Source organism: Aegilops tauschii, chromosome 3 (genome assembly GCF_002575655.3).
Source record: "Aegilops tauschii subsp. strangulata cultivar AL8/78 chromosome 3, Aet v6.0, whole genome shotgun sequence".
Classification (NCBI taxonomy): domain Eukaryota; kingdom Viridiplantae; phylum Streptophyta; class Magnoliopsida; order Poales; family Poaceae; genus Aegilops; species Aegilops tauschii.
In genome coordinates, this window is record NC_053037.3 from 327,847,908 (window position 1) to 327,862,895 (window position 14,988).

Below are 14,988 nucleotides of genomic sequence, written 5' to 3' on the forward strand. Positions count from 1 at the left end.
TTTGGAGGAACTTTTATGCATTATCTATACCTATACCCCTATATAGTGTGCGAATAACTTTGAAAGATGATCGTTGGATGAAGCTAATCCGATAGTGCAGAGATGGCAAATCCGAGCACTACTGGCCGTTGGATATCATCAACATTCCATCAGATTCTGCCACATGTACAATTTAGAAGACTCCATGGTTGAACTTAAGCATAATGCACAAAACCTCAAAACACAAGCACTTCTCATTTGTTCCAGAATCTTCCGTATCATAATTGCCCAAACATTTTTTCCTAAATGAATTGTCATTATTTGTTTTTTACTTTATGCTTTACAATGCACAATCCCATGAATCTTACCCTTTTTATAAAACTAATTGATTTTGAATGAGATGAACTATAAGAACTAAACGAACATCTACATCATGCATATATGACTCAAAGCTTTACATGTTATAGTGTGTATTTATTCATAATTTGGTTTCCAAATCTTATGCGTTCAATGCATGTGTACCTTACTAGTTTTGAGTAGAATAGCAAATTTCATGCGGCCGCGGGTATATCAAAATGCAGGGCCCATGCATCATTGCCTTTCGGTCGAACCTATGTCCACAATTTTTTGTACGTATATCTCCACTGGTCCCCGAACCCAAAATGCTGCCTCGTTCCCGTAAAACCAAGCAGCCCACACATATTAAGGCGTCGACTCGAACTCAATCCCTCTCCCATTTACTACGACGTGGCCCCGCATGCCGTAATACTCCTACAAACCCTACTGCCGCACGCATCATCGGTTTTCTTCAAGAGGACGAAGGAGAAGCAGATTTGTAGTGGAGGCGCTTTCAAAAAAAGATGGATTTGTAGTGGAGGCCCCTACCCTAGGGTGCCCTAGGTAGCTACCGCACGCATCATTGGTTTTCTCTTTTTTTTATGCTCCTGCGTCCTAGAGTGAAATGATGGTTGCTTCATCCGTCCAGCTTAATGCGAGAAAGGTGGGGCTTTCTGATTTGACCCCTCATCGCTCATTTACTACTACTACTACGGCGCTACGACCGGGGTGCCTCCAAGTCCAACCGCTGCTCCGAACTGTAATTTGGTGCATCGCACGTGTAACAAGACGGTGGATGAGCCACATGTCGGCCAAAGGGGTCCTGTTAAGTGTGTCACCATTTCGTGTGCGGACTGACCCTGCTTGAGTTGCTACGCCAACACGACAGGAGCAGCCTACCACTTGGTTTTGCTCCTTGGTGAATCCCGACTATATTGATCTAAAAAGATACGTACTGTACTACCCTCTCCGTCTCGGTTTATAGGACGCGCACGTAGTTCTCGGTCATCCATTTGACTAACTAAATACTCCCTCCGTCCCAATATTCTTGTCTTATAATCCCTCCGTCCAGAAATACTTGTCGTCAAGATGAATAAAAGGGGATGTATCTAGATGAATTTTAGTTCTAGATACACCCCTTTTTATCCATTTTCATGACAAGTATTTTCGGACGGAGGGAGTATTTGTCTAGACACGGATGTATCTAATACTAGAACGTGACTTGATACATATGTATCTAGACAAATTTAAGACAAGAATTTTGGGACAAAGGGAGTATGAGTTACTATGTCACAAAAAGTATATCATTGGATTCTTAAGCGGATGTAGTTTCTAAACATATACTATTCATCACATATATAGCGAGTTAAATTCTCAACCTAGAACGACGTGCATGCCCTGTAAATCGATACGGAGGAAGTAGTAAAAATGAGATGATTTTACCGAGTGATGGGCGGGGGAGCATGTCCTATCATGCGGTCCCACGTGTCATGATGTACCAAGGCGATGCGCGTGTCCCTCTTGAGGCAGAACAATGGCAGAAGCAATACTACGTGGTTTTCTTGAAGGAGATGATGGCGAAGCGAAGTGTGAAATAATGGTTGCTTCGTCCTTCTGGGAAGGTGCGGCATTGTGATTTGACGTCTCATTGCTCATTACTACTACTGGGGCGGTACGACTGGGGTGCGTCCCCCCTGCTGTTCTGCACTGTTATTTGGTGCATGACACGTCGACCCGGTTGCTATATGTCCCACATGTCGGCGAGAGGAAGTACATAATTCATGAAAGCGAGCATCGATGAAGGAGTACAAGACACGGCTTGGTTTTTGTTGCTTCGCGCGATCCATCGATACAAACTCGGACTAAAAAAGGCGAGGGCGGGTCTTTTCCCGCGCGGCAGGCAAGGGAGTTTGGCATAGTCTATTCGAGGCAACGAGGCAGGAAGGGAAACAAGCAAATAAATGTTGAGCGACTTAGTTTTTGGGAAAATCTGATTTTACGGAGTACGTACCCACTATGGAGGTAGTATACTATTTACTACTCCCTCTTTTCCGGTTTATAGGGCTCGTCTAAAAAAATCGTTTTTCCGTTTTGTAAGTCTCAATTCTACTAGTAGTAGTACTACCATCACATGTTGGATTTCGAGGTGCGTTAAATCACCCGATGCAAGCATTGTCAAGAGAAAACTCACCAATGCATGTAGAAGTTCATGAAAATTTAGTAGTCATGCATGCATTCGTTCTAATTAATGCCTCGGTAAACATAACTTCATGAGAAAAACGAGCATACATTACTTGTGCAAATTACGAAATTAATTCCACCACTCACCGTCTACCTTGGTTGGAGAGATTTTGAAATTGAGCCATAAACTGAAAAGGAGGGAGTAGTAACATAGCCTAGGGTAGCTTGCTGCACCACGGACTCTAAGGAAATTGTTGTAGTAGTACTACTCCTATATACCACTGTACTATTCCTACTACTACTAAAAGACATATATTCCAAACAATATAATAATCTCTCTAACCAAGGTAGGGACAAGGAGTAAATGAAGGGAGCAGTAAAATTTTCTCCTTGTCCTACGAGCCACCGCACGCGTGGGCGAGGGAGTGGGCGTAAGGCGTAGTACTACTACTAGTAAGCAAGCTTCACCTCGTCCTGTGAGCCACCGCGCCCGTCGGTGGGGGAGACGGCGTAGTAAGCGAGCTTCTCCTTGTTCTGCGAGTTGACGCGGCACATCAAAAGTAATACTCACAGAGCATCTCGAGTGTATAGAGCCTTGCCTCTAAGGTAGGCCCCACATGGTTTGCCTCTTTTTTAACATAACGCGTGTGACGCCCGGATAATTAAGCTATAGTGATCCCCCGCTAATGATGCCACATCACCTCGGTTACTGTGGATAAACTCGCGTTAGTTCGAAACCTAGTTCGAATTTCAAATTTAAAACAAAGGCAAATAATAAAAGTTTTCAAATGTTAAAACTAAAATGTTCGGAGTGTGCCAATTAAAGCCTAGGTATTTATGGTGAAGAGACCACGCTTTTACAGAATGCCTAAGTACTTTAAAATGAATTAAAACAGAAAAGACAAAAAAACTAACAAAAAAGAAAAGGAGCCCCCCCACTGGGCCAACCGGCCCAGCTAGCCACCAGGTCGACTAGGCCGGCCCGTCCCCACTCCCCCATAACCCCCTCCACTCCTAACCCTACCCACCGACGCCCCACTCCCCCACGTCGCTCGTTCCCCTCCCCTCTCATAATCCAGATCGGGATCGACCCGATCTCGCCGCCTGACGCCGCCCCGCCGTTCACCGGACCTCCCCGTCGGACTGCCCGTCCTTGACTCTCCCTCGCCGGCTCCGTCGCCCGCCACCTCGCGCTCCCATCTCCCTCTCCCTCGACGGATCTGCTTGCGCCCGAGGACGCCGTTCCCATCGCCGGAGCATGCCGCCATCAAGCCCTCCCCGAGCACGCTGTTGCACGCCTACAGGGCCCGGTGAGCGCGCCCTTGATCCCCGTTTCGCCCCCGTCTCTATGTCATTCGCCGCACCACGCCCGTCGCTGCGCGTCCGCGGCCACCTGCCCGTGCCACGTTCGCCGTGCCTGCCGCTCCACGCCACCTTCCCGCGCCCAAGGCCGTCGTGGCCGTGCTTCGCCCGCGCCCATGCCTGCCCCTTGCTCGCCTCCCACCATCGCTACTGTTGCTCGCCGCCCGCACGCGCCCCGCCGCCTTCGGCCACCATCACCGCCGCGCCGCTGCTTCCTTGCTCCGCTCACCACTCCTGCGCGTCGCCCCGGCCGTGCCCTCATGCTGGTCGTGGTCGCCGAAGCGCCACCACTCCACGTCGCCGCTCCTGCTGCACGCTGCTTGCCGCGACTCGCCCGCCTGCTGCCGCTGGCCGCTTCTGCTTGCTGCATCCGCGTCGCGCCCGCCGCCTGCTGTGCGCGCCCGCGCGCAATCCCTCCTGCGCCGCGCTTGGTAGCCGCCCCCTCACCTCGCTGACCTGCTCCGGCCGACTGCGGCTGCCCTGCCGTGGCCGCGGGCCAACCCGCGCTCGCCCGGGTCCAGTTGCCCGCGCCCCGCCACCGGCGCCGGCGTGCGTCGTGCGCACCCCGCGCCCTCTCGGGCACGCGCCCGTTCGGGCCACGCCCGCACCCAGCGCCCGTTAGGCCGCTGTGAGCAAATGACAAGTGGGCCTAGCCCCAGAACGAAAATAGATTAAAAAAAGAATCTAAAATAATAATAGTTAATTAAATAATTAATTAACTTAATTAATCCTGATTAGATTAACCTAATCAATCAATTAAACTTATTTAATCCTGCTTAATAAAACCCTAATTAATTATGTTTAGTTAAATTGTGCCTATGACAGGCGGGACCCACACATCAGCTTGACCGGTCAACGGTCAGCATTGACCGCTGACGTCATGATGATGCAATAAATGAATTTTGTTTTAAATTAAATCAGTTAATTTCAGAAAATGATAAAATCCTTTTTAAATTAATATAAAATAAACCGTATCTCGGATGGGAAACTTTGTACATGAAAGTTGCTCAGAACGACGAGACGAATCCGGATACGCAGCTCGTTCGTCCGCCACACATCCCTAGCATAGCAAACACGCAACTTTCCCCCCTCCGGTTCATCTGTCCGAAAACGCGGAACACCGGGGATACTTTCCCGGATGTTTTCCCCCTTTCCAGGTATCACCTATCCCTACGTTAGATCACTCCTGGCATCGCGTTTTGTCATGTTATGTTTTGTGATGCCTTGTGTGCTCCGTATTTACTGTTTCTTCCCCTTCTTCTTCTCCGGTAGACCTCGAGACTGACGCTGATGCCCCTGAGTACGACTACGTCAACGACGACCCGTCCTTCTTGCCAGAGCAACCAGGCAAGCCCCCCCCTTGATCACCAAATATCGCCTATTCCTTCTCTCTACTGCTTGCATTAGAGTAGTGTAGCATGTTATTGCTTTCGATTAATCCTATTCTACTGCATAGCATGTCATTGTTGCTACAGTTGTCTATGATCAAGCACTTGTATTCGAGCCCTCGATGCCCCTGGCTTGTATTATGATGCTTGTATGACTTATTTATTTTTAGAGTTGTGTTGTGATATCTTCCCGTGATACCCTGATCTTGATCGTACATGTTTGCGTGTATGATTAGTGTACGATTGAATCGGGGGCGTCACAAGTTGGTATCAGAGCCGACTGCCTGTAGGAATCCCCCTTTCCAACTCCTTGGCCGAAGTTGAGTCTAGTCATTGCTAAACTTTTACTAACATGGTTGTGTGTCTTACGGGCTCACGTCGCCATTGGGTGGTATTAGAATCTTTTATTCCTCGTCTATACTCTGGGACTCTGATCTCTCTTCTATTCGGGTTAAAATGGTTTTACTAACTCTAACATTAGGATCTCGTGATCACATCCACCTGGAGAGCCCCTTATTACAGTTGATCGCCTGCTGCACCAGAAGATTCCAAAGATAATCTCCGATGTTCTCTCGAGACACTTGTGTCCACGGCCTTTGCAAATTCCCTGCCACTATTATATCATTATGGATAACTACATACACTTGCCCTTTCAATCCCATTGATCTTGTTATTACAAGATACGCCAAAAATTCTCTCTATTGTTCCGAGAATACTTTGTGCCTACTGCCTTGCAGTTCTAAGCCACCTGAATACCCCTACGGATAATTCCTCGCACTTACCGAGTATCCTCCCATCCCCAGTTGTTTGTGTGTTTCACTAAGTTCTTCGAAATAATATCCGATCTTCCGAAAATTCTTAGCAGCTTATTGCTCTTGAAATTCTTGCTTGCTTGCATTATGGTTAATCCCATAAGTATAGTAATCTTATTGGCAACCTTTGTCACTATCATTTTGCGTCCATTGATTCAATATGTTACGAATGCTCGCAATCCTCAACCAGATCCTAGAATTCATCCTTTCGGCTCAGACATCATTTTAAACATGAGCTGGATCTCGACCAATCAAATTGTTGTCGATTTTATCCCTAAGCTTACTCAACTTATCCATCCTTAATCAGATCGTTTGCTTCTGATCCTTTGATTTGGAAATCATAATTCCTTTACTTGTGAGCTTTGAATTAGCTAGTTGCTTCTATAATCCAATACCTTTGCATTGTTTCTTCCTATGGTTGTGTGCCGATACTCACATCAGCTTCGCTATGGACCGTCGGATCCTTTGTTGAAATATCATCCGACAGTGTCCTTCGTATACAAAACCCTCGAGAAGTTCTTTCCCTGATATATAATGCCTTGGGCAAATTGTATTCTCTGATTTGACCAACCATGCTCTACTTTCGAGCTTGTGTTAGTTGATCCTAAAGATTCATGGTAAACATTCCAAGATGCCCCGATGGGTTGAACCTATGCCTTCCTTAATATGTGTGAACTCAAGAGTTTCACGAGTCATACTCTTCTGGTATTTTGCCAGATAAAATTTCAACACTACAACTTCTTCGAAAATGAGAAGTGAATGAAAGGTTATGCATTAAAGAAGTGGGAGTCGACCTTGAACTTTGTGTTCATACCCATAGACCCGATGTGGAACTTATCATGGAAGCTTCTTGCAAAATATTTAATCATTTGGGTAATTCTTTCGGTGTCATTAAATTGGATCCCTTGCAGCTATGGTTCCGACAATATTGTTCTTCTTTGACCCCATTTCTCGGCCAAGTTTGAGCATTTGTTTTCTGCGGATCAATACCCCAGTCCAACCTTTACTTTGATCTACCGTCGAGTATTACACTCTGGTATCTCGAGATTATCATGGAACTGCATAACTTCTTATGGTTTCTTCATGAACTGTTATTTCTCACCGATTCCAATTTTCCTGGGTTCTGGGTTGTCGTCAACCGAGAACACCAAATAGTGAATCGAGTCTGCACTCCGATTCAATAACTCTAAGTATTTTTTGTTGCTTACTAGTTTAATACTCCATCACGTCATTCCTAGCCTGATAGACTACATCATTATCCTGCTAATTTTAACTGTGCTACCTGGTCCTTAATCCTGGAGCACAACCTTCGATGATGAGCCAAGCTTATGTCGATTTCCTCGTCTTATCATTCCACCTTGAACAACAAGCTTGATTCTGAGTTGGTGTCATATCCGTGGTTCAAATAATCTTTTGCTGCATCAGTCCTTTTACTTGATGTAGTAGATGTTCGATTACTTCTTCCTGGAGCCTCTCGACAAAATTTGTCGTGATCATCATCAACATTTTGACTCCTTCCAGGTTTCCAATTGAATTCATGATGAGAAATACCATCCTTGCCCTCGATGAATTTTATTATCATCGACCACTTTATTGCCTTCCCACCAACACAAGCTTGTTCATGTTTGGTGTTATACCTTGAGTTCCTTGCTATCCAGCAATTGTTCTTCTTTACCTTGGAACATTACCATCTCTTATGTCATCAATGTTGTGAGAATGTCACCACCTCTTAAGAATTTGTGATACAGTGATGCTTCTCGCCATCACCATTCTTTTCTTGGTCCCCGTGTTGAGTGAACTCTGTTGTGCAAATTTAATATCTCTAGCAACCCTATTGCTTCAGAGTTATTGGACAATAATTCCAATTTAGTGTGTTGGTTGCTCAATCGCCATTCCGACGTTGGTCGTGCAACCCAGCCCATATTTCGGGTGCACCTTTCAACCAATGTTTAATTGTGTATGTTAGCATACATCATTAAGTCATTTGATCTGGCTAATGTTATCTCCTTGTTCACATAGTTGTGGAAATCCATCTTTTTGGAAATCTCAATGAATTATCGTTGAGTCCATCAGCCACCTCCTCATCCTCTCCTTGGCTTAATGATGAACCCTTGTTCGGAACTCGCTTCCATAGTTCATTTCCCAAGAATCTTACAATGTCTTCTCGTCAAATTGTGTCCCACCTTTCTCTTCTCAGGCATCCTGACTCTGAGGTATCCTGACACCAATCAGATTTGAATCTCGGTCAGATATGATGGTTGGAACATATTTCCAAGAGTTATAACATTGGTCTTTATGTGACCCGGTAAGGTGATGTCGTGCCTAACACACCTGGTCGGAGGCCCTATTGTTACAGTTTCCTTTTTTTGCAAGGATATCCATTCTTCCATGAGGAAATTGTAAAACTTATTCTACAAGTTGTTCCTGATGGATCCTTCGTGCACCCAAAATTCTGAACCTTACTTGATGACCATGTCAATACTATCTCGTAGCATGTCGGTGGTACTCCGATTTTTCAATAAGAACATTTGAAGCACAATGCTAAATTTTCTTTATCATTTATCCTAACACCGTTGTATGGGTAATGCATGAAATTTCTCTCCCCTCACCTAACGGGTTTTCTACTTAATATCCTATCATGGTTATCATGCTCTGCTTGTCCTTGGGAAGGATATACCCCTGAAATATGTGTTTAAACACATTTTCCTTTCCATTGTTCTGTTTAATCTGATAATCACATTTTCCATTCCATTGTATTGTTTAACCTTTCTTGTGGTCTATATGATCTAAGCAGTAATATTCTCCTGCTTATGTAAACACCTCGGTGTACAATTCTGTCAGCAAGACCCTGTTACAATTGTTGATGACAATCCGGTAGCCACCGATGGACGAGAGCTTTGCCTATTGGTACGCCTCGTTCAACGAGCATGAAAATGGTTCTCTTCGTCCCTCGCCCTTGGTACCGATGGTGTTGCCGACATAATCGACAGACTACCCTCTGACCTGCCTTGCTATCATGACCATGCAAGATGTCACCGCTCCTACTTTTAACCCACATGGTGGGCCCATAACCCACAGTTCCGAGGATCAAAACCTGACTCTCCTGTACACCCTTTTGTCCAAGTTATTCCTCGCGCGTGGCCTCATATGTAATTCACAAACCACCTTCCGAGAGATCATCAATTCTGGTATCAGACACAATACTTATTCTCGTTGCTCTAGACCACTTTCACACTTTGTTTCAGACATCGAACGATTGTCTATCCGTTTGAAACTCCTTATTGAACCTTCTTACTTTCCTCTCGACGTGTTTTATTGGTTCAACTCGAGAGATAATCATGTGCTCATTCATGGGATAACCCCCAGATGATTAACCCTTATAGCATCATATCGTTGTCAAGCTGCACCTTACCTATTCGTAAGTACGATGAAGACCCCGAAGAAAGGATGCCGACTTCATCATGATGACCTGAAGCAGAGAAATAAAGACATGAATGTAATGGATCGATCTCTTTGAGAAGAGCAACCAAAATCAAGAAGATCCATTAGGATTTCGTAACCAGACCTTTCCCCCTCACTATACCTCTAAAATCTCAGGACGAGATTTCTTGTAGTGGAGGAGAATTGTGACACCCGGATAATTAAGCTGTAGTGATCCCCCGCTAATGATGTCACGCCACCTCGGTTACTGTGGATAAACTCGTGTTAGTTCGAAACCTAGTTCGAATTTCAAATTTAAAACAAAGGCAAATAATAAAAGTTTTCAAATGTTAAAACTAAAATGTTCGGAGTGTGCCAATTAATGCCTAGGTATTTATGGTGAAGAGACCATGCTTGCCTAAGTACTTTAAGATGAATTAAAACAGGAAAAAACAAAAATAGAAAACTAACAAAAAAGAAAAGGAGCCCCCCACTGGGCCAACCGGCCCAGCTGGCCACCAGGCCGACTAGGCCGGCCCGTCCCCACTCCCCCATAACCCCCTCCACTCCTAACCCTACCCACCGACGCCCCACTCCCCCACGTCGCTCGTTCCCCTCCCCTCTCATGATCCAGATCGGGATCGACCCGATCTCGCCGCCTGACGCCGCCCCGCCATTCGCCGGACCTCCCCGTCGGACTGCCCGTCCTCGACTCTCCCTCGCCGGCTCCGTCGCCCGCCACCTCGCGCTCCCATCTCCCTCTCCCTCGACGGATCTTCTTGCGCCCGAGGACGTCGTTCCCATCGCCGGAGCATGCCGCCATCAAGCCCTCCGCGAGCACGCAGTTGCATGCCTACAGGGCCCGGTGAGCGCGCCCTCGATCCCTGTTTCGCCCCCGTCTCTATGTCGTTCGCCGCACCACGCCCGTCGCTGCGCGTCCGCGGCCACCTGCCCGTGCCACGTTCGCCGTGCCTGCCGCTCCATGCCACCTTCTCGTGCCCAAGGCCATCGTGGCCGTGCTTCGCCCTGGCCCGTGCCTGCCCCTTGCTCGCCTCCCGCCATCGCTACTGTTGCTCGCCGCCCGCACGCGCCCCGCCGCCTCCGGCCACCATCACCGCCGCGCAGCTGCTTCCTTGCTCCGCTCACCACTCCTGCGCGTCGCCCCGGCCGTGCCCTCATGCTGGCCGTGGTCGCCGAAGCGCCACCACTGCCACGTCGCCGCTCCTGCTGCACGCTGCTTGCCGCGGCTCGCCCGCCTACTGCCGCTGGCCGCTTCTGCTTGCTGCATCCGCGCCGCGCCCGCCGCCTGCTGTGCGCGCCCGCGCGCAATCCTCCCTGTGTCGCGCTTGGTAGCCGCCCCCTCACCTCGCTGACCTGCTCCGGCCGGCTGCGGCTGCCCTGTCGTGGCCGTCGACCAGCCCGCGCTCGCCCGGGTCTAGTTGCCCGCGCCCCGCCACCGGCGCCGGCGTGCGTCGTGCGCGCCCCGCGCCCTCTCGGGCACGCGCCCGTTCGGGCCACGCCCGCACCCAGCGCCCGTTAGGCCGCTGTGAGCAAATGACAAGTGGGCCTAGCCCCAGAACGAAAATATATTAAAAAAAGAATCCAAAATAATAATTATAAATAAATAGTTAATTAATTAACTTAATTAATCCTGATTAGATTAACCTAATCAATTAATTAAACTTATTTAATCCTGCTTAATAAAACCCTAATTAATTATGTTTAGTTAAATTGTGCCTATGACACGCGGGACCCACACATCAGCTTGACTGGTCAATGGTCAGCATTGACCGCTGATGTCATGATGATGCAATAAATGAATTTTGTTTTAAATTAAATCAATTAATTTCAAAAAATGATAAAATCCTTTTTAAATTAATATAAAATAAACCGTATCTCGAATGGGAAAACTTTGTACATGAAAGTTGCTCAGAACGACGAGACGAATCCAGATACGCAACTCGTTCGTCCGCCACACATCCCTAGCATAGCAAACACGCAACTTTCCCCCTTCGATTCATCTGTCCGAAAATGCGGAACACCAGGGATATTTTCCCGGATGTTTTCTCCCTTTCCCGGTATCACTTATCCCTGCGTTAGATCACTCCTGGCATCGCGTTTTGTCATGTTATGTTTTGTGATGCCTTGTGTGCTCCGTATTTACTGTTTCTTCCCCCTCTTCTTCTCTGGTAGACCTCGAGACCGACGCTGATGCCCCTGAGTACGACTACGTCAACGACGACCCATCCTTCTTGCCAGAGCAACCAGGCAAGCCCCCCCTGATCACCAGATATCGCCTATTCCTTCTCTCTATTGCTTGCATTAGAGTAGTGTAGCATGTTACTGCTTTCGGTTAATCCTATTCTGCTGCATAGCCTGTCATTGTTGCTATAGTTGTTACCCTTACCTGCAATTCTAAATGCTTAGTATAGGATGCTAGTATTCCATCAGTGGACCTACACTCTTGTCTGTCTGCCATGCTAAACTACTGGGCCGTGATCACTTCGGGGGGTGATCACGGGCATATGCTATATACTTTATACTGTTTACTTATGATACTGTTCGAAGATGGGGGCTGAAGGGGCAGGTGGCTCCATCCCGGTAGAGGTGGGCCTGGGTTCCCGACGGCCCCCGACTGTTATTTTGTGGCGGAGCAACAGGGCAAGTTGAGACCACCTAGGAGAGAGGTGGACCTGGCCCTGGTCGGCGTCCGTGGTTACTTCATAATAACACGCTTAACGAGATCTTGGTATTTGATCTGAGTTGGGTCGTTGACCTTATACGCACTAACCGCCACGTGGGACAAGATATGGGCAACCGGCATCGTGGTATCAGCCGAAGCTCTTTTTGACGTCAGCGACTGAGCGGCGCGCGCCGCATTGGACCGTAAGCCCGCGCTTGTATTAAGGGGGCTAGGTCTGCTTCCGGCCGCGTACGCAACGTGCAGGTGTGCAATGGGCGATGGGCCCAGACCCCTGCGCGCATAGGATTTAGACCGGCGTGCTGACCTCTCTGTTGAGCCTAGGTGGGGCTGCGACGTGTTGATCTCCCAAGGCCGGACATCACCCAGGAAAGTGTGCCCAGCCAGAGGGATCGAGCGTGTCGGGTAATGTGGTGCACCCCTGCAGGGAAGTTGATCTATTCGAATAGCCGTGTCCACGGTACCAGGCGACCCGGAGTTGTACCTTGACCTTATGACAACGAAAACTGGATACTTAATAAAACACACCATTCCAAGTGCCAGATAACCCGGTGATCGCTCTCACACAGGGCGACGAGGGGAGGATCGCCGGGTAGGATTATGCTATGCGATGCTACTTGGTGAACTTAACATCTACTCTCTTCTACATGCTGCAAGATGGAGGCTGCCAGAAGCATAGTCTTCGACAGGGCTAGCTATCCCCCTCTTATTCTGGCATTCTGCAGTTCAGTCCACCGATATTGCCCCTTTACACAGATACACATGCATATGTAGTGTAGATCCTTGCTTGCGAGTACTTTGGATGAGTACTCACGGTTGCTTTTCTCCCTCTTTTCCCCTTTCCATTCTACCTGGTTGTCGCAACCAGATGCTGGAGCCCAGGAGCCAGACGCCACCGTCGACGATGACTCCTACCACACCAGAGGTGCCTACTACTACGTGCAGACCGCTGATGACGACCAGGAGTAGTTTAGGAGGATCCCAGGCAGGAGGCCTGTGCCTCTTTCGATCTGTATCCCAGTTTGTGCTAGCCTTCTTAAGGCAAACTTGTTTAACTTATGTCTGTACTCAGATATTGTTGCTTCCGCTGACTCGTCTATGATCGAGCACTTGTATTCGAGCCCTCGAGGCCCCTGGCTTGTATTATGATGCTTGTATGACTTATTTATTTTTAGAGTTGTGTTGTGATATCTTCCCGTGATACCCTGATCTTGATCGTACACGTTTGCGTGTATGATTAGTGTATGATTGAATCGGGGGCGTCACAACGCGTCAGGTCACAATTTGTTTGTTCACCCGTGGTAGACGATCCTCCATAAAGTGGACAACCAGTACACGTCTCAAATTACCATGTGGGCTGCCTTTTCGTACAGAAATAAGCTCCACCGTGTACCCGCGCGGGTGTGGTTGGGAAAGAGACGGGAGTACGTGCGCCGTTCGTGCACGTCCCCCACCTACGTGGGTGTGTGCGAGAGAGATACAAACCTAGACATAATGCGCCGTCCATCCCCATGCCTCCGCCCAGTCCGACCACCAGTCACCACCACGCCCCACTCCTCCTCACCTTATCTCTCATCTTTCTCGAGATATCATTTTTTCGATGAAATTCTTGAGATACCATTTTTCCGATAAAATTCTCGAGATATCATTAGTTTTTACACATGGGATTACTCCTGCATGGGTCAATCACAACAGGTGTTTTATAAAAAAATGCATCTTGATGTTCCGTGCAATGCACGGGCATCTGGCTAGTCCATGAAAACAACACATGGTAAAATTTCACGACGAAGGAGGGATTTGAATCTGCTGGGAGGGACTGTTTGGATCTTGACCGGGGTAGCCAAAATATTGGCGACCCTTTTGTCCACCGGTGCCTTTGCCACCGATGAAAGAGGAATGGCTCGGGTGCTCATGCATCCTCCAGCGCGCACGTTGGAGACGAGCTCGCACGAGCTGTGCTTTTTTTGTCCCACCACGCCGCCCGAGCCGGCCGCAGACTGACTGGCGACCCGCATATTACGCCATCCAACCGTAGCCGCACACATTCTCACAGCAGCTCAACCAACCGGACGAAATTCATGCAAACACGGCAATATTTCATATAAACAATGGCTGAATTCATATAAAATACCGGATTTTCATACAAACATGATGGATTTCATTACATTCAAATCAAGTAAGTGGTGCTAGTTCTGGACAGCACAGGTATATAATACCTGGCCTAAATGGTCGCCCGCTGACCCATTTGTGTTCCTCATGTCCGGCAACACGATCACCGGACTGCCGGGAGCCCCCGAGGTATATGCTTCAGCGCAAAGGACGGCTCGCTTCCCCATTGCCGAAGTCGAAGATGATGGTGGAAGGGGGCTTCTTCGCTTCCGTGGAGCCCATGCGGGGTCGACGAAGGTCCTCGCCACAAAAGGATCCGACAAGACACCTGCTGTGTACGCCGGCGTCGCCTCCGCGGTGGCCTTCATGGGACCCAAGCGGCGGCGGCCTCCCGTGTTCTACTTCTCCTCGATGATGGCGGCGGACGCGGAGGCGCTGGCCACCGACTCGTCGCTCTCCGCGCACCCGGCTTCTGTCTCTACTTGCATGGCGCGGCCGCTGGCATGGGAGTCTCGGCCACATAAACCGGAGACGCGGTCGCAGACACGGGAGGCGCGGTACGAGGCGGTGGCGTGCCCGGCAGCGACGACGACCGTGCGCTGCTCCTCGTCGAGCCGGCCTAGAGCAGCGAGTTGCTGAACCGCGCGCCAGCTTGGGGCGGCAACTGGCTTCGTCGGGTGAGGGGAGGGAGGTGGATCAG